The sequence below is a fragment of the Leopardus geoffroyi genome, chromosome C2 (assembly GCF_018350155.1).
Source record: "Leopardus geoffroyi isolate Oge1 chromosome C2, O.geoffroyi_Oge1_pat1.0, whole genome shotgun sequence".
Lineage (NCBI taxonomy): Eukaryota > Metazoa > Chordata > Mammalia > Carnivora > Felidae > Leopardus > Leopardus geoffroyi.
Window position 1 is genome coordinate 117,825,068 of NC_059333.1, and position 23,995 is coordinate 117,849,062.

At 39.6% G+C, this 23,995-nt stretch overlaps 1 protein-coding gene and 1 pseudogene across 3 annotated transcripts in view; one reads left to right on the forward strand and one right to left on the reverse strand.

The window, feature by feature from the left end:
* PLSCR4 (phospholipid scramblase 4) overlaps nt 1–23,995 on the forward strand; it is a 138,767-nt gene that overhangs the window by 28,048 nt on the left and 86,724 nt on the right. The window lies entirely within an intron of this gene.
* LOC123610391 lies at nt 13,324–14,543 on the reverse strand (annotated as a pseudogene).

The following is a 23,995-nucleotide window of genomic DNA, read 5'->3' on the forward strand; positions in this document are numbered from 1 at the left end:
TTAGCTGTGGGCCTTTCATTTATGGCTTTTATGATGCTGAGGTATGTTTCTTCTATTCCTACTTTCTTCAGGATTTTTATCAAGGAAGGATGCTCTATTTTGTCAAATGCTTTTTCTGTATCTATTGAGAGGATCCTATGGTTCTTATCCTTTCTTTTATTAATGTAGTGTATCACATTGATTGATTTGCAGATATTAAACCAGGAATAAATCCCACTTGATCACGGTAAATAATTCTTTTAATGTGCTTTTGTATTACATTTGCTAGTATCTTGTTGAGAATTTTTGCATCCAGGTTCATTAGGGATATTGACCTGTAATTCTCCTTTTAATGGAGTCTCTGGCTTTGGAATCAAGGTAATGCTGGCTTCATAGAATGAGTTTGGAAGCTTTCCTTCCATTTCTATTTTTTTGCAACAGTTTGAGAAGAAGAGGTATTAATTCTTCTTTAAACGTCTGGTAGAATCCCCCTGGGAAGCTGTCTGGCCTAGGACTCTTATTTGTTGGAAGATTTTTGATAACTGATTCAATTTCTTTGCTGGTTATGAGTCTGTTCAATTTTTTCTTTTCTTCCTGGTTCAGTTTTGGTAGTAGGTGAGTGTCTAGGAATTTGTCCATTTCTTCCAGTTTGCCCAGTTTGTTGGCATATAATTTTTCATAGTATTATCTTAGAATTGTTTGTATTTCTGTGGTATTGGTTGTGATCTCTTCTCTTTCATTCGTGATTTTATCTATTTGGGTCCTGTCTTCTTGTTGATAAGTCTGGCTAGGGGGTTATCAATTTTGTTTATTCCTTCAAAGAGCCAGCTTTTAGTTTCATTGATCTGTTCTACTGTTTGTTTGTTTGTTTCTGTATTGTTTATTTCTGCTCTAATCTTTATTATTTCCCTTCTTCTGGCATTGGGCTTTATTTGCTTCTCCTTTTCTAGCTCCTTTAGGTGTAAGGTTAGGTTGAATATTTGGGACCTTTCTTAAAAGCTTCTTGATTAGGCCTGAACTGCAGTGTACTTTCCTCTTAGGACTGCCTTTGCTGCATCCCAAAAGGTTTGGACTGTCGTATTTTCATTTTCATTTGTGTCCATGTATTTTTTTATTGCTTCTTTAATTTCCTGGTTAACCGTTCATTCTTTACTAGGATGTCCAAATATTTTCATGTGGCTGAATTCAAGTTTCATAGCGTTGTGAGCTGAAAATATGCATGGTATGATTTCAGTCATTTTGTACCTATTGAGGGCTGACTTGTGACCCAGTTTGTGATCAGTTTTGGAGAATGTTCCATGTACACTTGAGAAGAATATTATTCTGCTGCTTTAAGGTGAATGTTCTGAATAGATCTGTTAAGTCCATCCAGTCCAGTGAGTCATTAAGAGCTGTTGTTTCCTTTTTTATTTTCTGCTTAGATGATCTGTCCATTGTTGTAAGTGGAATATTAAATCTCCTACTATTATGTATTATTACCACTTAGTCTCTTTATGTTTGTGATTAATTGCTTTATATATTTGGGTGCTTTCAAGTTGGGGGCATAAATATTTACAATTGTTGGATCTTCTTGATGGATAGATCCCTTAATTATGATAATGCCCTTCCTCATCTCTTGGTACAGTCTTTGTTTTAAAATCTAGTTTGTCTGATATAAATATGGCTAGTCTGGCTTTCCTTTGGCTTCCTTTAGCATGATAGATGGTTCTCCATCTAGATAGATAGATAGATAGATAGATAGATAGATAGATAGATAGAGGTTCTCCATCCCCCTACTTTCAATCTGCAGGTGTTCTTAGGTCTAAAATGAGTCTCTTGTATGCAGCGTATGGGTGGATCTTGTTTTTTTAATCCATTCTGCTACCCTGTGTATTTTGATTGGAGCCTTTTGTCTGTTTGCATTCAGATTGATTATTGAAAGATAGGAATTTAGTGTCATTCTGTTATCTGTAGATCTGATGTTTCTGGTGATGTTCTCTGATCCTTTTTAGTCTTTGCTGCTTTGGTCTTTTTTTTTTTTTTCTCCACTCAGAAAGTCCCCCTTAAAATTTCTTGTGGGACTGGTTTAGTGGTCATGAACTCCTTTAGTTTTTGCTTCTGTGGGAAAGTCTTTATCTCTCCTTCTGTTCTGAATGACAGCCTTGCTGGATAAAGGATTCTTGGCTTCATATTTTTCCTATTCAGTACATTGAATATTTCCTGCCATTCCTTTCTGGGCTGCCAAGTTTCAGCGGATAGGTCTGCTACTACCCTTATGTGTCTATCCTTGTTAGTTAAGGATCCTTTGTCCCTAGATACTTTGAGAAATCTCCCTTTTTCCTTGTATTTTGTGAGTTTCATTATGATATGCTATGGTATTGACCTGTTTTTGTTGATTTTAAGGGAGTTTTCTGTGCCTCTTGTACCTGGATGTCTGTTTCCTTCCCCAGATTAGGGATGTTCTCAGCTATAATTTCTTCAAATAAACCTTCTGCTCCTTTCCCCACTCTTCCTCTTCTAGTACTCCTATGATATGGACACTATTTCATTTCATACAATTGCTTAGTTCTCTAAGTCTCCCCTCATGATTTGGTAACTTCCTTTCCCTCTTTTTTTCAGCTTCATTATTTTCCATAATTTTATCTTCTGTTTCACCTATTCCCTCCTCTGCTTCTTCATTTCATGCTGTCACTATATCTAGTTTATTTTGTATCTCAGTTACAACATTTTAAATTCATCCTGACATTAAAATATTTTTAAAACTGAGGCGCCTGGGTGGCGCAGTCGGTTAAGCGTCCGACTTCAGCCAGGTCACGATCTCGCGGTCCATGAGTTCGAGCCCCGCGTCGGGCTCTGGGCTGATGGCTCAGAGCCTGGAGCCTGTTTCCGATTCTGTGTCTCCCTCTCTCTCTGCCCCTCCCCCGTTCATGCTCTGTCTCTCTCTGTCCCAAAAATAAATAAACGTTGAAAAAAAAATATTTTTAAAACTAAAGTTTTCTGAATGCAAGTATTATAGAAAACATGAATATCTTATAAAAAATGATTTCAGTCTTTCCTGTTATGTGAATAAACATTTTAAAATGATCATGCTCTGAGCTTAAATATTTTAAATCCCAAAGGATTTATTTTTTAATTTGTATTTATTTACGTAATCCTTTATCCAATGTGGGACTTGAACTCATGACCCTGAGATCAAGAGTCACATGCTCCTCTAACTGAGCCAGCCAGATGCCCCTAAATCCCAAAGGATTTAAATTCTTACAAGGGTTATAAGATATTTTGATGTTCTGATGAATTGCATATGCTTCAATGAAATTTTGAAAAAGCTGTTTTTCTTTATACACTCAGAAATGCTAGACAAATACTTGAAGACCATTTTAACTGCTTCTAAGTTAAAAGTGGCTTTCTTGGACACCTTGGTGGCTTAGTCGGTTAAGTGTCTGACTTTGGCACAGGTCCTGATCTCGCAGTTTGCAAGTTTGAGTCTCTCTTTGGGTTCTATGCTGACAGCCCAGAGTTTGGAGCCTGCTTCAGATTCTGTGTCTCCCTCTCTATCTGCCCTTCCCCACCCCGCCCCCCCCCCCCCCCCGCCCCACACATACATACATACACACACACTTTCTTTCTCTCAAAAAACGAATAAACATTAAAAAAAATTTTAAATAAAGTGGCTTTCTCATTTTATTTTTTAGTGATGACATCTTTTAAAACTAATAATAGATACAATATTAAAAACAATCTGGGCCAGATTATTCACATCATAACTGAAAACACAGAAGACTTTACCAAAACTGTGTATCAGACACTAAGGCCCTTTATCCTGCAGGTCATTGACTATATGGGGCAAGAAATCATGACCATGCAGAGGCCTTTCCGATGTACCTGCTGTTATTTCTGTTGTCCCTTCACTAGGCAAGAGGTCAGAGAACACAAGTCTAATTCCTTGTTTCTTTCTGATCTAACTCTTCACAGCATCGTTTTGTTCCTTCCAGAATGACACACGAGGGTGTTTTCCCTGGCTCTGCTGGTCAGAATGAAAGAAGAGAGCAGGAAGGGGTGGGGGGGAGATGTCAAATTGTGTCACCTGAAGAAAATCACAGAGGGTTTTTTCTTGTGGCTTTTGTCTTCTGGTGCTAGTTGGAGGGTCAGACTCAGATAAGGGTTGTTTACTTGGTGACCAATTCTGTTGGTTGTGTCTACTGAATTAGAAATGTGTCTGTTACCCAGAACAGAAGTCACACACATTTGTCAAAATGTACCAACATAACCCCAGATAAGGTGTCCCTAGACATAATTGTATACTTTCAGAATTGGAAGAGACTTAAAAACTTCTTTTTTTAATGTTTATTTTTGAGAGAGAGAGAGACTGAGTGTGAGCAGGGGTGGGCTGAGAGAAAGGGAGACACAGAATCCAAAGCAGGTTCCAGGCTCTGAGCTGTTAGCACAGAGCCCGATGAGAGGCTCACACTCACGAACCACGAGAACATGACCTGAGCTGAAGACTGACGCTTAACTGACTGAACCACCCAGGCGCCCCTAGAACTGGAAGAGACTTTAGATAACTGTACACTGCCCATCCCAATCCACACCTTGCCACAGGTAAAGAAAGGGTGGCTCAGAAAATTAAGCACCTGATGAGCGTGTTACACTCCACCAAGCACTGGAACTGGAAAGCAGATGTTCTGAGTTACAGCTGGGTTCCTCTTCTACAACCTGTGAGGCTCTAGGAAGGTTGTTTGCTGCAGGGAAAAGAAGCAGCTTTAGACAGAATTTTGAATTCTAGATACGCCTTCTATTTATGTTGGTATAATTTATTTAACTTCTTTGGGCCTCAGTTCTTCCCTACAGAACTATGCATAATATCCCATGGGATTACTGGGATGTATAAAGACAGATTATGTTCAGTACCAGCACTTCCTGAATGTTAGTTTATTTACAAGCCTTTCTGTGTTTTGATGTCCTATAACATGGAGATAATAATGGTACCATCACGTAGGATTGCTTTGAGGATTAAATAGTAAATGAATGTTAAGTGCCGTTACAGTACCTGGCAGGTAGTACAGCGCTCAGAGAATGTTAGTTGTTGTTCCCAGGTATCTTCTCTCTCTCTACTGTGTTTGTAATAACAGCCTTAAATTTTTTTTTTAACGTTTATTTATTTTTGAGAGAGAGAGAGACAGAGCATGAACAGGGGAGGGTCAGAGAGAGGGAGACACAGAATCTGAAACAAAAGGTATACAATATACCACACTTTTTTTTTTCTCTTTTAAATTTTTTTAATGTTTATTTATTTTTAAGAAAGAGAGTGGGACAGAGCATGAACAGGGGAGGGTCAGAGAGAGGGAGACACAGAATCTGAAACAGGCTCCAGGCTCTGAGCTGTCAGCACAGAGCCCGACGCAGGGCTTGAAGTCACGGACTGCGAGATCATGACCTGAGCCGAAGTCGGCCGCTTAACCGACTGAGCCACCCAGGCGCCCTGTAATAACAGCCTTAAATTTGAGATGAATCTTCACCTTTAATCCTCAGTCCTTTTGAAGATACAAGGAAGTCTCCATATTTATGACTTTTTTCCTCAAATCCTATAATGCAGCCTTCCAAGATTACAGTAAGCCATGATGTGGCAAAGCTCATCAAAATTAGAAAATACTCAATTTATGGAACATTTATCCAATGATAGATTTGTTTTTTCTCATTTCTCCAGTTGTACTTGTATTCGTGTGTGTGTGTGTGTGTGTGCGCACGTGCGTTTTTAGTCCTGGGAGGTTTGATCACCTGTGTAGATTCCTTTTTCTACCGCCAAGATACAGATACCTGACAGTTCCTTCACCACAAAAATCCTCTTCATAACCACACCCACCATAGAATTAGAGAAGGAACTTTAGTCCTCCTCTGTGTCCTGAAGGAAGGTGTGACCTCATCCCTTAAGGTTGCTCCCTGCAAAGTCAACCCTGACAAATGGCCAAGGGAAAGAGTGGTCAAGGCCTTGCGTTGTTGGCACGCGCAGTGAGAAGGGGAGGAGTACGAGAGGCCCACGGAGGGCTATCTTGCCCAGCAGTAATTTCCCTAGTCCTTGAAGGGCTTAGAGCACATCTAGGTGGTGTGTACATGAGTACATGTCTGTGTCGTTTCCTCCCCTCTGCCCATTTGCAGCTGGAAATGCAGTGGCATCCTGGTGTCACCGCTGGCTTTGCTCTGGAGCACTGGAACCCGTGCAGGATGCTTTATAGCATCCAAAGCAAGAAGAAAGAAAAAGTGATGGGAGTGCGTGGGCCGCTTTCAACCCATGGCTGGGGTTCAGATTCTGCTTTTGAGGTAACCTAATATTAAAATGTTTTCAGAGTGTTTTCTACATGGACTAACCAACCTCAGAATGATCTTGTTTCAGTACACTTTTCCATGTAAGTGAAATGAGGTTTGCAAAATCACGTATAAATACAGCAGTATGAAATATTTAAAATACTATGCTAGGTATTTAAGGAGACTCGAAGGTATACAGCATAGTACTCTGTCCCAAATGTAAAATAAGCAAATACAGAATTAGAGTGTGAAACTCAACAAGCATTGATACAAAATAATTGCAAATTCATCATGTTGCACATATGCACCACATCATGAGACAGGTATCTACTAATCTCATTTTTCAGAGACAAAGCTGAAATTTATCAGGAGTTAATAGGAAGGGGATTGGGTGCTGAGGAATTTCTTCCCTCTGATGTAATTGCAATGCAGGGAGTCAGAAAGAAAGAGACATGAGAGCTCCTGGAAGAGGGAAGCAGAGCAGGTGGAATTATCTGACACGAGAGCTGTCGAGCTAATGAGTCTCAAAAGTCCCCAACAGAAGCCTGTTGAGGCAGCCTGCTGTCCTATCCATGTTCTCCCAGTTTCCTGAGTAGTCTGGTGGTCAGTGGCCACTGGTGTGTGTGGTGGGGGCAGGAGATGGTGCTGGGTCTGGGATGACCTCAATGCATCCACTGTGGAGGTAAACACTACCTCCAATGTACTCAACCATGTGTATATCTTAGAGGATTTTTCCGTGTAACGTTTTCTGGATTCTAAGGAACCAAAATGCATGTACATTAATAGAATACACTTAAAACGCAAATGATTTGCACTGGAAATCTATATACAAGTATAGCTTAAAAAAGAAACAACAGATAAATAGCAAGTTCTAAACACATGTTCTGTAATTAGCTAGCTTCATGGTAGTCCCTTACATTTTCTTGCAGTTCTTAGTTCTGTTGCTTCTCAACAAAGGAGCCAGTCGCGCGAAGGCGTATCATTTTGATATGTGTAGTTGCTAGGTTTACCTCAAGATTTAATTCCAGGCCAGAAGGATATGCATCTGGGCAAATTTAGAGAAGAAACATCCTAATCATGGAATAGTTGGAATAATGTAACCAGTGACCTATAGCAGCAGTGATGACTGAGGTGATGCTAATGATGATAAGAGCAACTGTCCTTTCCAGTGATCCTACCTTCTAGGCATGGTTCTGGTCCTAACTACTTTCCACATGATAACTCATTTAATTCGTATAACAAACCCATTAGATAGATACTATGATAATACCCCTTTTAGGGGTGGCTGGGTGGCTCAGTTGGTTAATCGTCCGACTCTTAATTTTGGCTCTGTGCTCACAGTGCTTGGTGTATTCTCTCTCTCTCTCTCTCTCTCTCTCTCTCTCTCTCTCTCTTTTTCTTTCTCTTTCTCTCAAAATAAATTAATATTTAAAAAATATAATTCCCCTTTTAGAGATGAGAAAACTGAGGTTAGATATCTCGTGCAAAGTCACTCACAAAAGCATTATGTGAAAGTGTCTCCAGAGGCTACACCCTAAACCACTATGCCTTGTGTCGTCTTTCATCTGTGGGGTATTTAGTTTCTTTCTGTGTAAACACAGGAGATCAGAAATGGAGTAAAATGGTGGCAGGTTACTTCACCCACTCTCAAGTTTAGAACCATGAGGCTGAGCCCATGAGGCTCCGAGGACGGCTTGTCTACGGGTGTGCTCTCTCTGACAGGCTTGCTCTTGCTTCTGCTGGTGTCCCATGATGTAACCAATGGAAGACCATGTGTTATATTATTCTTCCAATTTGGAGATTCCCAAGTCATGTGTGTGTTTTGAATATAAACCCCTAAATGATGAGTGCACATCTTGATGTATGAGTTCTCAGTGATCAAATATTCCCTGCCAAAATCTCTAAGTATTGAAATCTCTATGTAAGCTTGGAAACGAAATAAAAAATAAATAGCAAGTTCTAAACACATGTTCTGTAATTAGACAGTTTAATGGTTGCCCATTAAATTTCCTGTGGTTCTTAGATTTGGCCCTGCAGGCCAAAACAGTCGAGCTTTTTTTAATCCTTGTTGTCTAGTCTGCCCTTTATACTGGGTTGTCTCCCTTTGAGGGTTCCCACCTTATTGGAGATCAATGATAGAGTACACAACACCCACTGCTCAGGCCCAAGGCCCCACCACTGCCCTGCCATGATTGGAGAAATCAAATCCCCTGGCTAAAGGAGATTTGGCACCTCTCAGAAGCCAAAGACGTGTCAGCCTCTGTGTAATACGCAGGATTTTCAGATTTTTCCCTTTAGCTCCACAGATTACTAGAACTTTTCTAGGAGCTTGACTTTGCATGTCAATAGGTTTTAATTATATTTTCATTAGCACTTTTAGGTTTGCACATTATCTACTTTGCAACCTTGCCAGAACTGGAAGTGATAAAATTGTTAAAAAGGTGCACAGATTTTAGTGTCAAGAACATAAGACAGAATGTTCAAACACCAGTGTAACAGTTAAAATAATTTTCTTCATGTGAATTATTAACGGCTGGCAATAGCTAAAAAGACACTTCCTCGTTTTCTATTTGAGATGACATATGTGATGTTTCTGCCCTGTGGAATTCGTATGGACTTCCGATCCTCTGGAGATGTTTGTTTCCATTAATGTTTGATTAGGTAAAACCTCATTCAATAAATGTTATGGTAACTGTTTTACATTCCGAGGCACAGAAAAATTTATCTTGGAAAAAATGCTGAAACCATGTTTTTCCTGAAAGTTTCAAGAGTGTGTTTGCTAAGTTGTCGTAGCTAACACTCATTGAACGCTGTTTCTGTTTTGTTAAAAATAAAACAGATTTAGAAAATAAACAATGTTAGAGACTCTTATTTGTGCAAGGATAGGGAGATGAGGGATGCCATAGAGAATAATTAAAATGACAAAATACTTACATAGTTTTATAAATTTATTGCTGCTAGCTGCCTTTTGCCCTCCTCACCATAAAACTAAAACAAGCCTTAAAAGGGACAGTACTAGCTTATAGCTTCTTTATTAAAAAATACTTTTATTAAAATATACTCATTTTGATATATATCTGTATCTATATATCTATTCTCATGAATGTTACTGTGACCCTAAACTGCTCTGAAAAATAGTCTATTAAAAACAAAATTCCTAGAGGCCTCATAAGGGATATAAATGAGAGAGGAAGAATTGCCAGGAACTGCTGCAAACTGGAGACTACAGATGGTATTTAAAGAGGGACCCAGATATTTAGCATAAGCAAATTGACTCACCCAGAGTGAGGTTTACATGGGCAGACTGCCTTTCTGGGGAGGGTAGGTTATGCTGTGATGACAAACAACACTGAAGTCTTAGTGACTTATAAGAAAACAAAAAGTTCTCTTCTTTTTTTCAACTTTTTCTTTCAATATTTACTTTAGAGAGAGAGAGAGAGAGAGAACGCATGTGCATGTGAGTGGGGGAGGGGCAGAGAGAGAGGGAGACACAGAATCTGAACAGGCTCCGGGCTCTGAGCTGTCAGCACAGAGCCCGACGCGGGGCTGGAACTCACGGACCAGGAGATCATGACCTGAGCCAAAGTAAGCACTTAACCGACTGAGCCACTCAGGCGTCCCTGTATGTTCCTTTCTTACCCTGTGTGTCCAAGTGCAAGTTATCAGAACACCTCTGCTCATCACAGTCTCTCAAGGACTTGTGCTAGTACAGATTCTATCTTGACCTAATCTTACGTAAGTGCTAAGAAGACATGGGGAAGTGCACATGGCAACTTGCACGCTGGTTCTTAAGTTCTCTGCCCGAAAGTGGAACATCTCACTTGGAGTCACAGTTCATTGGTCAGTGCAAGCCATGTAGAAACAACCAACTTGAAATGAGCAGAAAGATGCCATCTTAGAATATTTTTGGAAGGAAAGAAAAGAGTTTGTAAATAGCACTAATGACGACTTGGCAAATGTCCTGGTTTTTAATTTTTGTTTTATTTTTCTTCAAAACAACCTGCAATACAGAATGTTATGTGAAATTGATATATTAATGTGGGCAACTAGTTACATTTTTAAGACAGCATCTTCAGGGGCGCCTGGGTGGCTTGGTCAGTTGAGAGACTGACCTCGGCTCAGGTCATGATCTGACAGCTGGTGAGTTCGAGCTCCATGTCAGGCTCTGTGTTTACAGCTTGGAGCCTGGAGCCTGCTTCAGATTCTGTGTCTCCCTCTCTCTCTGCCCTTCCATGCTCACACTCTGTCTCTCTCTCTCAAAAATAGATAAACATGGGGCGCCTGGGTGGCGCAGTTGGTTAAGCGTCCGACTTCAGCCAGGTCACGATCTCGCGGTCCGTGAGTTCGAGCCCCGCGTCGGGCTCTGGGCTGATGGCTCAGAGCCTGGAGCCTGTTTCCGATTCTGTGTCTCCCTCTCTCTCTGCCCCTCCCCCGTTCATGCTCTGTCTCTCTCTGTCCCAAAAATAAATAAACGTTGGAAAAAAAAATTAAAAAAAAAAAATAGATAAACATTAAAAAAATTAAAAAAAGAAACAGCATCTTTACATTAATGATGCTTGCTGGCTTCTAATTTGTCATTTTTATCAACTAACATCTTAAGTAGAAATTAGGGTAAATCTACCAGCTTCATAAAGGCAGTGGAAGGCCGTAGGGATAAGGGAAATGGAAGACATACAGTGGAGTTGCTTAGTTGAACATAGGCAGGGGTATCAAAAATATATTTTTACTTACTTCACAATTTGCCCTCCCTGAATGGTTAAAATTAAAAAGACTGAAAAAACCAAGTGTTAGTGAAAGTGTGGAGCAACTGGAACTCTCACAAATTGTTTCAACCACTTTGGAAAGTCATTTGTAAGTATCTAATAAAACCAGACATATAAGTTCTCTGTGATTCAGCTACTTAACTTTTAGATAGATGCTTAAGAAAAGTAAGTACAAATGTTTACCAAAGGTTATATTCAGTGTTTCTCGCAACTGTATTCATAGCCCCAAATGCAGAGATCCCAAAATGTGCATCAATAGGAGAATAGATTTAAAAAAAACATTTTTTTTTAATGTTTATTCAGTTTTGAGAGACAGAGAGCAAGCAGGGGTGGGGCAGAGAGAAAGGGAGACACAGAATCCAAAGCAGGCTCCAGGCTCCGAGCTGTCAGCACAGAGCCCGACTTGGAGCTCGAACTCACAAGCTATGAGATCATGACCTGAGCTGAAGTCAGATGCCTAACTGACTGAGCCACCCAGGCGCCCCTAGGAGAATAGATTTTTTAAAAAAGTGTATTCCCAGAATGAAATGCCATGCAGTGACAAAAAGGAGAAAGTACTGATATACAGTACAACCTGGATGATGGATAAATCTCAGACATTATCTTTATTAGGGTTCTCCAGAGAGACAAAATAAATACATGGAATTGGCTCACATGCTTATGAAGACAGAGAAGTCCCACAATCTGCAGTTGGCAAACTAGAGACCCAGAGGAGCTGATGGTACAGTCCAGTTCAAGTCCAAGTCTGACTGCAGCAGAGGACTGGTGTCCCAGCTCAGAGAAGCGGACAGAGAAAATTTCCCCCTAACCTACCTTTTTTTTTTTTTTCCTATTCAGACATCCAGCAGATTGGATGAAGACCAACCACATTGAGAAGGGCAATACTCTGCTTTCCTCAGTCTATCAATTCGAATATTAATCTCATCCAGAAACACCCTCACAGACACACGCAGAATGTGTATCCAGATATCTGGGCATCCCGTGGCCCTGTCAAGTTGACACATAAAATTAACCATCACAAGTCCACTCCTTGTCAACCTGACACCCATACACATCTCCTTAAACCATACTTAATTTCCAAATATAGACAATAACAAGGTCATGTCACCTAACATGATACAACTATACTACCTACCATTGAAAATGCACTAACCCATTCCAGAAGAAAAGGTAAAGTCCTTAAGTGATGTTTACTTTTTGCCCTGATATCCTGTAACTTAAATACCATGATATAAAATTAATAATATTTAAATATCATGGTAATAAGTCAATGCCTGTTACAGTGTAAGGGAACAAATATATTTCCTATTCACATACACATAACTTATAACAAAGTAAGAAGGAACTCTCATAACAATTACAGTTCTTGTCTCTTCTGTGGTCATAGCTGACATCTATAATTACCTTCTTCTACTACCTATTCTGTATTACTTTTGCCTTCAGCAAGCACCTCAGTTGGTCGTGGTTCTTTACCTAGTGGAATTACACAAACATTCATTCCTAAAAGATGTGGGACGTTAGTAGTCATGTCTGGATTGGGTCATTTTAGTTTTCCATTAACTTTAGTATACAGCCACAGTAGTACGAAGAGATGCCCTAACGGATCTTCTGTATTACAAGGATACTCTTCCTTCCCTCCGTTGTTGAATATCAGTCCAATTTCCCCTAGGTAGCCAGGATTATTCACTTCAACTGACACACTAATTGCTTTCTTTGCCTGTTGATTTAAAGGCATGAAGAGTCCAAATGCCAGAGTGGCAGTCTTAACCTTTAGTTCAATTGAATCATTACTTTGTTTCCTGGTATAACCATTCCTCATTCTGGCACTAAGGCTTCTAGGCCAGCAGAGCATAAGGTTGCAAAACCGAAGTAGAAATTTTGCTAATGGGTCACTGTGGGTAATAGTGAGTGGTGCCATTCCTATTTCCACCCCTTGATTCCTGGACTCAAGAATCCTGATGGTAGGAAAAACAGAACCATATATTAGATGCTGATTCTAAGTATATACAGCCTCCTGGAGAAGCCTACCCTAGAGTTGCAGGGCATTGCCACTTAGTTAGTGCTATAACCAAGTATTCAAAAGGCCACTCCATCATTTGATCAAGCCAGCTGCTTCAGGATGGTGAGGAACATGGCAATCGTGGTGAATTCCATGAGCACGGGCCCACTGCATATACTACTTCCATTTGATGATAGTGTGCTGCAGGGCACATCCAACTTTATGGCTTGGTAAGTCAGGTGACATCTAATTCATGATGGGTAGTTTACGTCCCATGGTGACTGGGTGCCTCTACTAAATCTCCTAGCAAGCCAAGAGCTATTTTTCAAAAGGAGGGTATTTCTCTGCAAGGGATGGCAGGATTCTAAGGGCCTGCAGAGAAATTCACTTATAGGTGAATTCTGCCAGTGATTCCAAACAGCATTCCTATCTACCACTGACAGTTCAAGTTCCATTGGATGTGCTGGATCATATGACCCAAGTGGCAGAGTAACTTTTATAGCAGCCTGGACCTGTTGCAGAGCCTTCTCTTGTTCTGGGTCCTCCTCAAAACTAGCAGCCTTCCAGGTCACTCAGTAAATGGACTGCAGTAACACTTCCAAATAAGGAATATGTTGCCTCTAAAATCCCGAGTCCCATTAGGCATTGTGCACGTATTTTGTTGTTGTAGGAGGGGCCAGATGCGACAGGTTATCCTTCACCTTTGAAAGGATATCTCAATATGCCCTATAGCACTGACCCACTAGAAATTTCATTGAGGTAAAAGACCCAATTTTTGTTGGATTTATTTCCTATCCTCTGATAAGCAAATGTCTTACTAGTAAGTCTAGAATAGTTGCTACTTCTTGCTTACTAGGTCCAATCAGCATGATGTCCTCAATGTAATGGACTGGTGTGATGTCTTATGGAAGGAAAGAGTTTAGATAAAGATCCCTGTAAATTCAATTATGACACAGGGCTAGAAAGTTGATATACCCCTGAGGTAGTACAGTGAAGGTGTATTGCTGGCCTTGCCAACTGAAAGCAAATTGCTTTTCTGGTGGACCTTATGGTCAGGGATAGAGAAAAAGACATTTGCCATATCAATAGCTGCATCCCAGGTACCCAAAGATGGGTTGATTTGCTCAAGCAATGAAACCATATCTGGTACAGCAGCTGCAGTTGGAGTCAGCATCTAGTTAAAGTTATGATAATCCGCTGACCTTCTCCAAGATCCATCTGTCTTCTACACAGGCCATATAGGTGAGTCGAATGGAGATGTGGTGGGAATCCCCACTGTTACTCTTTTTCAAGTCCTTGATGGTGGCACTAATCTCTGTGATACCTCCAGGAATGGAATAATGCTTTTGGCTTACTATTTTGCTGAGTGGAGGAGGCCATAGTAGCTTCAACTTGGCTTTTTCCACCATAGTAGCCTTCGTTCCACATGTCAGGGAACCAATTTGGAAATTGTGCCAGCTGCTGAATATATCTTCCAACTGTGCTTTCTGGAGCTGGGGAATAACCACAGGATGGGCTCCCATTGAGAGACAGAGTTAAAAACTCCATCGACCACCTGACCTTTTAAGCCTCTGCTCTGACTGATGGCCACAGTGACGTTTTGGGTCTTGTGGAATTAGTTCAGAGGCAGTGACAAGTAGTCCCCAAATGGTCGGATTATTTCCTTTTCCTCAATGCACACAGTTAGTTATGCTGGTAAAAGGCCATAGGTCCCTTTGGGGAAGTCTGGAAGAAATATTAACAGTAAGACAAAAAAAACCTCTTTTTTTTTGAGAGAGAGAGAGAGAGAGAGAGAGAAAGAGAGGGAGAGAGACAGTGCACATATGAGCAGGAGAGGGGCAGAGAGAGAATCTGAGGCAGGCTCCAAGCTCAGTGTGGAGCCCAGTGCAGAGGCCTGATCTTATGACCTTGACATCATGACCTGAGCTGATACCAAGAATCAGCCACTAAACGAACCAAGGTACCCAGCACCCCTAATAGTAAATATTTTTAGTAATATCTCAGGGTCCTTCCTCAACAGGACCTGGTCCCCCCTTCACTCATGGGGTTTTGAGTATATAAACTGGCTTAAGTCTGGCAGTTGATTGAGGGGCTGTGACCATCCTTATGATTCAGATTTGGCTTTTGTTTACTTGAACCAGAATTTTTTGTGCTGCAAATATAGGACATCAGAGACGGAGGGAGGGAGTGGGGCCCAATCTAATGCCTCAAATACAAATAAATAAGCAAACTACTTTGCTGGCCGAATCCTAACAGTTGGATTGTTCTGATTAGGCCCAAAGTTCTCCATTTTCACTTACCTACAAATAGTATTTTTATACCTATGCACTGCTTTTCAGAAACAAAGAAACAAATGGTCTATTAATAAAAATTAAGTACTTAAAATAATTTTTTATAAGCTTATAATAAATTTCCTCATAATTAAGATTAGGGACTACGGAAATATCCAATTAGAATTAGCATCCCAGAGGTGCCTGGGTGGTCCAGTCGGTTAAGGGTCCGCCTTCGACTCAGGTCGTGATCTCACGGTTCGTGAGTTTGAGCCCCATATTGGACTGTCTCCTGTCAGCACAGAGCCTGCTTCAGATCCTCTGTCCCCTTCTCTCTCTGCCCCTTCCCTGTGCCTGCACTCTCTCTCTCTCAAAAATAAATAAACATTAAAAAAATAGAATTAGCATGCCAGCTCTGCCACTTATTACCCTGTGCCTCACTTTTCCTCTTACCAAGTGCATGCTTTGGACAGTCACAGCGAACCTCTCCATGCCTTAGTTTCCCCATCTGTAAAATGAGCAGGATAACAGTACGAAGCTATATGAGTTGTTTTGAGGATTAAATATCTTATAAATAAAGTGCTTAGGACCATGTCTGGCACCCAGATAGCAAACAATGCGAAGGCATTAGCTCTTATTATGTTTCTTTTACTTTTGAAAGGATACTCTATATTATTAGCCTGATATCTGAGATTTCTATCACACCTGCATAGTTCAGTTTTTTTAGCTTATTTAATTGCTATCCCATTCTAAAAAATACTTAAAAATATTTTTTTCTATTCAATTTTGGATCAACAGAAGAAATGCTTTCATTACAACTAACCCTTAAGCTAAAGATCTCTTAGAGCAGTGGTTCTCCACCTCAACAGCACCTCAGAATCACCTGGAGGCCTTGATAAATTACAGAGTGCTGGGCCCATCTCCACAGTTTCTCATTCAGTAGGTTTAGAGGAGAGTCTGAGGTTGTGCACATCTAAATATTTTCAATGTAATGCTGATACTGCTGGTCTGGGGACCACACTTGAGAACTGTTGTCTTAGTGAACAAAATCTAATGATTGTTGGAAAAAGAATTTTGAAAATTTAAGTAGTAAATTTATTTCTTTCTGTGTATGTAATATATGCATATGTGAATATAAATATAGTAATTATGTAAAAGATGGATGAAATTATTAATGTGCCATTTTCTATATAATTAAAAAGGTAAGTCTTACCAAACAAAAATCATGTAAGTACAAGTACTTAGGAAGTTTATGTAACATTTCTTTTGTTTTTTGTTTTGTTTTAAGTTTATGTAACATTGATAATTAAGTTGACATTATTTGGAATATTTTCTTGAATTCCATAACAACGGCATTTTTCTTGATAAGAATTCATGTTTTTCAAAATAACTAGTTAACTAATCCTTTTATTGTCTAAGAAATTTCTGTAGGATTACTGCTTATTTAAGGCAAAAAGACTTCTTGCATGTTCTTTATGCCACCAACCTCAAGGTAAAGCTCTGCTAAAAAGAAGCAAACAGATCTTTTCTTGCATCTGATTTGTGTATGTGTGTGTGTATGTATGTACGGGATTACTTTGATGAGATGTAATCATTTTGCAAAAGTATTATTATGAAGTTATTTAAAAGCTATGTAGTATTGAATTTGTAGTAAGCATTAGTTGCCCAATACTGGGAAATAATTTAAAGATGAGGAAGGCCAATCCAAACAGTAGTGAGCTTATATTTTGTATTTTGAGTTTTTCTAAGTTGTGCATACATGAAATTGCAGGGCAATATACACCAGATTCCTTTGTTCTTTGCTGTGTTATAAAATTGCTACTCATATCCAGGGACTGACTCTCTAGTTTTACCATACGTGGCATTTTTTTTTTTAATTTTTTTTTTCAACGTTTATTTATTTTTGGGACAGAGAGAGACAGAGCATGAATGGGGGAGGGGCAGAGAGAGAGGGAGACACAGAATCGGAAACAGGCTCCAGGCTCTGAGCCATCAGCCCAGAGCCCGACGTGGGGCTCGAACTCACGGACCGCGAGATCGTGACCTGGCTGAAGTCGGACGCTTAACCGACTGCGCCACCCAGGTGCCCCAGCAATACGTGGCATTTTTATGAGCAATATTTAACACATGTTTAAGAATGTAGGAAGGAACTAGGATTGGCAGAATGAAAAAATGTGAGCTTCATGCAATGGAAACACAGATTTGAACTAATAATAATTTATTACATTTTCTTACTGAAAATGTGGTTGAGTAATAGTTAAGCACTTCCTTAAGAGAAAGAATTGACTTTTCATACTCCTCATTAATGTGTATAGTATCCCAGAACTTCTCATTTCGTCAAATTGTGGAAAAAATCTTCTAGAATTCTGCCAAGTGATCACGCAGATAGTGTTCCAGTACAGGTGAGTGAGACACCTGAATGTTGATAACATGTGAGACCACAGGGTCTCTGGCTTCAAGGAACATAGATCCATGAAACCAATTTATCAACGGGTAGGTCCATTTTTGTTTCTTGGTTTCTAGCATTGTCCAGTTTTATTGTACAGTTCACATACTGCCACATGTGAAGTATGGAACTGATGTGTCTTTTTCAACTGAAGAAAGAAGTGCAGAGTTTATGTTCATGCCCCAATGCGTTATGGGAATCAGTATTTTGAGAATCAACAGCAAAATCTCTCTTCTAGTAGTGGTTTGATTTCATCCATTCTTTGGGAATTAGGAGTAAATGTAAATAGTTGAATTCAATCATATTATTATATGTAAGAAATATGTAAAATGATACTATTTTTGCTTCAGAAATCCAAATATGACCTGGGTTTGATAATCTGGCACTGTCCTTTTGGTACAAAACCCTTAATGAAGCCTCCCTAAGCATTGGTGAGTAAGGGTAATAATTCCCTCTCTTTAGGGTTTTCATAATGATTAAATAAATATGTTTTACTATTATTACTGTTATTTATATTATTAATGTATCCGTGATTCTCAACTCTATTTAGATAAATGACACTACACTATAAACATTGTTTACAGCTTTCAGATAATGCATAAGTGCTCTAAGTGGGAAATAAATGTTTTAGAAAAGTAATGAGAAAGTAAAGTTTTATTACCTCTGGATATTGGGTATATATCTAATCTAGCATTTTCCATACTGAGCAAATAGATGCTGTCCTACCCTACTGGTGAATATTTGTGATGTATTTCTAGTTGTCAATATTTAATTCAGATAATAACTATAATAACTATATTCTTTCTGTGGGTACTTACGTAAACCGCATATTCTTCAGGTTAATTTTCCAACATTTTCCCCAATATTAGTTTTCTTGAGGACTTGTTCTAAGTTGAAAGTCCATAATTCAGTTTTTTCTACATCTCAAGTATGTGACAAACTTTCTTCAGAGTACAATAAGGAATATTTGAGAGCATTTACACAATCATAGAATTTGACCATTAGGAGAAACTTTTGTATTACTTCATAGGTAAAATATTGTTTACAGATAATAATATTTTATTTATTTTGTACATAAGAAAACTGAAGTTCCAGTATTAGGTAATGTTTATTAACATGATGGACAGGTATGACATTCTCTTTTTTATACCCACAGTCTTCCACAGGATTCCCTTGTCATTTCCCTTTGTTCAGGGGGACTTAAAAATATTCAGGAATGTTGTGTTATTCATAGGCCCGTGCGTGAAGTTGGCAGAGGGCTTCCGCATGAGGGCAGCTCATCCATGGAATCCTTACCTCTTGTGTATTCATGGTTTCTCTGTCTCTTTTATATTTTCATATCATTGTCACTCCTGTTTTGAATCACTGCAGTCTTTCTTTTTCTTTTACCCAAAGCCTGGCACAAGATAGGATGCTCTGGTTCACGTTCCAGGTAGTTTGAGTCTCTCTCTCTCATATATATGCTTCAGGCTGGTACCTCTCAATAACTTGCCCTCACACAAAGAGCAAACAAGTGCAGCAGACAAGAGCATACAAGGTTCTTATGGGCCATGATGTGATGTCTGATACATAATCTTGCCATTAACCTAGGTAATTGCATAATTTTACTGAATAATTTCCAGCACATTGCAATTACATCAGTTTCTGACACCACTTATCACAGCTTGGAAGTAGGCAGGGCCCAAGACTTGCTCTAAAACAATAGGATGTTAAAATGAGATGGGGTATCTCCTTCTTCATTAGGTTACAGTATAGAACAAAGGTACGGGATGTCATTCTTACCTTAGCTGAAAAGTCTTAGAGAAAGATTTTTCTCTGTTGTTGACCTGAAGAAGTAAGCTACCACCCTGTACGTGAACCTAGGGAGAGGTCCAGGTGGCAAAGAACTGCAGATAGCCTTCAGCTGACAGCAAGCAATCCGCCACCTCAGTCACACAGCAGCCAAGAAGTGAATTATGCCAACAAACCAAAAAGGCTTGTGTACACATTCACCCAGTCCAGCCTCCAGAGGATAATGCAGCCTAACACCTTAATTGTAGCCTTGTAAGACCCTAAGCAAGGGCCCCAGCTAGGCTGTGCCCGGACTCCTGACTCACAGAAATTATGAGATAATAACTGTATGTTGTTTTAAGCTGTTAAATTTGCAATAATGAATTACATAGTAATGGAAAAGTTATAAAATCAGCCAAGTTAAGTTGCAATCATTTGAGCTTCTTTACCATTTTCTATGTTGCTTGTTCATAAACAGTTGCAATTTGATTTGTGAATTTTGTAATGAATAAAAATATTTCTGGATTGGAGGATGATTGTGGCATTCGTCAGGTTTTTTTAATTTTCAATTTGTAAAATTTGTGATTTCTTTTATAAATCTAAAGCAATACTCACTTTCACACATAATTCTGTAGTATGTTTCTTAACGAGGGCTTGCAAAATTTTATCTGCTTTGGCCCTTCAAATTTTAGATTCACTTCAAAACAGTAGTCACACTTTCTGGTTCTTGAACAGTTTTATACAGTGGACTGTGAGGTCCTTGAGCATCTGATCAAACCCAAAACCTAGCAGCATTGAGTTCAGGGCCATGCACAGAAATGTCAGGACTGTTTGTTAACATGGTCTAGCCCATAGTTTGTAACCATTTCTGCGAGAGGGAATCGCCTATGGTATTTTTCTAGAAACAGCTTTATTGAGATTTTTTTTCTATATAATAAGTTTCACCCATTTAAAGTATACAATTCAGTGGCATTTAGTATCTTTTCAGAGTTATGCAACTGTTACAGTTTGCTAGGGCTCCCATAACAAAATACCTCAGACTGGGTGGCCTTAACAATAAAAATGTAATTCGTCACAATTCTGGAAGCTAGAGGTTCAAGGTCAAGCTGTTGGCAGGTTTGGTTTCTTCTGAGGCCTTTCCCCTTGGCTTACAGATGGCCGCCACCTTGTCACTGTGTTCACATGGTCATCTGTGCAGGCGTGAATCTGGTGTCTCTATGTCCTAATCTCCTCTTCTTGTAAGAACACCATGTGAATTTTGTTACCATTTTTCCCATTTCCCTGTTGACTGCCTTCCTTCCCTTACCTCTCATGGATCTTCCTCACATAAGCTTTCCACTGAGCTCTTTGCTATTTTTTTAGGCCTCCAACTTACTTCCTGCCTATCTTCTTCCTCTGACTTTTTTTTTTCTCCTTCACCTCCTTGTCTCATCTTCTTTCCTTTTTCTTTCTCCTTAACCTCAGTTCAGAGTATCTTCCAAAGAAATGATGAAATGTTGGACTACAGAAGTTAGAAGACCTTTAAGTTTTCTGTGTAACTCAAATATAACACATGCTTTATAAAAGTCTGGCTCCTCGTTGATAAAAAGCACATTATTTTTTTTTTTAATTTTTTTTAACATTTTATTTATTTTGGAGACAGAGAGACACAGAGCATGAACGGGGGAGGGTCAGAGAGAGGGAGACACAGAATCTGAAACAGGCTCCAGGCTCTGAGCTGTCAGCACAGAGCCCGACGTGGGGCTCAAACTCACGGACCGCGAGATCATGACCTGAGCCGAAGTCGGCCGCTTAACCGACTGAGCCACCCAGGCGCCCCAAGCACATTATTTTTGAAGTGCTCTTGGAATTGAAAATATGTTTTCTTTTTTTTTTTTTTTAATTTTTTTTAATGTTTATTTATTTTTGAGACAGAGAGAGACAGAGCATGAATGGGGGAGGGGCAGAGAGAGAGGGAGACACAGAATCAGAAGCAGGCTCCAGGCTCTGAGCCATCAGCCCAGAGCCTGACGTGGGGCCCGAACTCACGAACCGCGAGATCGTGACCTGAGCTGAAGTCGGACGCTCAACCGACTGAGCCACCCAGGCGCCCCAAAAAATATGTTTTCTTTGAATGCAACCCTGTTCAAAGATAGGATACATCAAGACTTCACTTTATATGTTAATTGCATATCTTTATAATTTAGTACTATGCAGTCATAAAAATGATGCTAGAAAAGTTAAATGTAACTTCTGGTCTCTACAGGATGGCATAGATTTGTCTCCTCATGCTCTTCCCTACTACATACCATTATAAACTCTGGAGGAAACTGAAGAGACAGCAAATGATAACTGAAAGTTGGTAAAGAATGGGGAACTTGTTTGGGACCCCAGCATGGGCGTGGGGGGGAACAATACAGCAGCCGGTATCTTACAATCCCCACCCAATATAAGAAGATTTCCGGCTCTGGCATTTCTTGATGGCAGCCTAGAACAGAGTGTGGCCCAGGTAGGGAAACTTCTCTTCCTGACTGATCAGGAGTCCCATCCGCAATGCCGGGGGACACTGATTGAATCACAAGGGACAGATTGGGAAGAGCCCCTGACTTTAAATAGCCAGAGGAAGTGCTCTTCTTCCCTCTCAGGCCTGAGACTGTGCTCTTCCTCCCAGAGACATCAGGTAGTTATAGGACGTCAACCAGGGGGATCCCACCACACGTGTCTAGACCACGAAGTGCTCTTATCTCCCACAGGGCATGAGACTCTTCTCCCGAGCCCGGAAACGTCATTTAGCTTGCAACACTGGCAAAAGGTATCATAATAAGACAAACACCCAACCTGGGAAATGTTCACTGTCCCATGTGCTAGAGCATCTCTTCTCTATAGGCAAGAGGCAGTCAGCCTGGGGAAGCTCCTTCAACTTCTTGAAACAGCTACAGCTGGGACCAGTGACGACTGCAGGTCACAAACTAAGACAAGCAGCAGATAGCAAAATAGCACTGTATTGGTTCTGAAAATAATAGGGTTATTGGAACCATGGCCCATAGAATTAGGCCAAAGATAGACAGGGGACTGCCTCCTAAAACAAAAAAATTAAAAACAACCCAGGGCCTCCTTATAAAGAAGCCAAAATGTCCAGGATACAGTTTTTTAAAAGTCACTCATTATAGGAAAATCACAACTTGAATGAGGATAGGAAATGAACTGATAACTAACACCAAGATGAATCATATATTGGAATGATCTCACAAAGATGTCAAAACAATCATCATAAAAATTATTCCATAAACAATTACAAATTCTCTTCAAGGAGATGGAAAAATAGAAAATCTCAGCACAGAAACAGAAGGACCAAAATGGGAATGGTAGAGCTGAATACAGTAACAGAAATTTAAAAACAAACAAACAAAAAACATGCGACATGGGTTCAGTAGTAGAGTGGAAATGAGAGAGGATAGAATCTATGAACTTTATGTAACTGACCCAATCCAAACAACAAAGAGGAAATTGATGAAAAGAAAATGAACAGAACCTCAAGGACCCATGGGACAATAACAAAGAACCCAAAATATTTGTTATCAGAGAGGACAAAGGGATAGAGATTGAAAGAGTATTAAAAAAAAAAAAAAACAATGACTAAAAACTTCCCAAGTTTTCACAAAATATGTAAATCCACAGTTTCAAGAAGCTGGCATGTGTGTCTGCAAGAAAAATCCCAATATAACTCTACATACCAATTAAACAAAACTCCTAGGACTAATGAATGAGTTCAGAAAGGTCACGGGACACAGATCAAGCTATAGAAATCAATAGCATTTGTATGTACTAAGAACGAGCATGTAGGAAACAAAATTAGAAATATGATACCATTTACAATGACTCCAAGGAAGATAAGACTTAGGTAGTCTTTTCCAGGCCTTGATTTTAGGCAGAATGATAACTCACAGTTTATTCATACATTTCATAAACATGCACACGATCTGTATGCTGAAAGTTACCAAAGATACAAATAAAGAGATGGGTATACTGTTACATTGTATTGGAAGAGTCAACATAGTAAAGGCATTCTCCGCATATTGATGTATAATTTTAATATAATGCCTCTTAAGTTTCCAAAAAACTTCTTTTGTAGACAGGCTTATTCTAAAATTTGTATATAAAGGCAGAGGTCCTAGAAGAGCTAAGAAAAGAAAATTACGAAAAAGAACAAAGAGGTAGAGCTCCCTCTACCCAGTGTGAAGGCCTAATATGTGGCTATACTAATGAGGACTGTGTGGTATTGGTGGAGGCAGTCACATAGATGAATGGAACAGAATATGCAATCCAAAAATAGATCCACACAAATTTATTCAACTGATTTTTTTACAAAGGTTAAAAAAAAAATTCAATTGAGGAAGGATAGCTTTTTTTTTTTTTTTAATATTTATTTTTGAGACAGAGAGTGTGAGCAGGGGAGAGGCAGAAAGAGAGGGAGACACAGAATCTGAAGCAAGCTCCAGGTTCTGAGCTG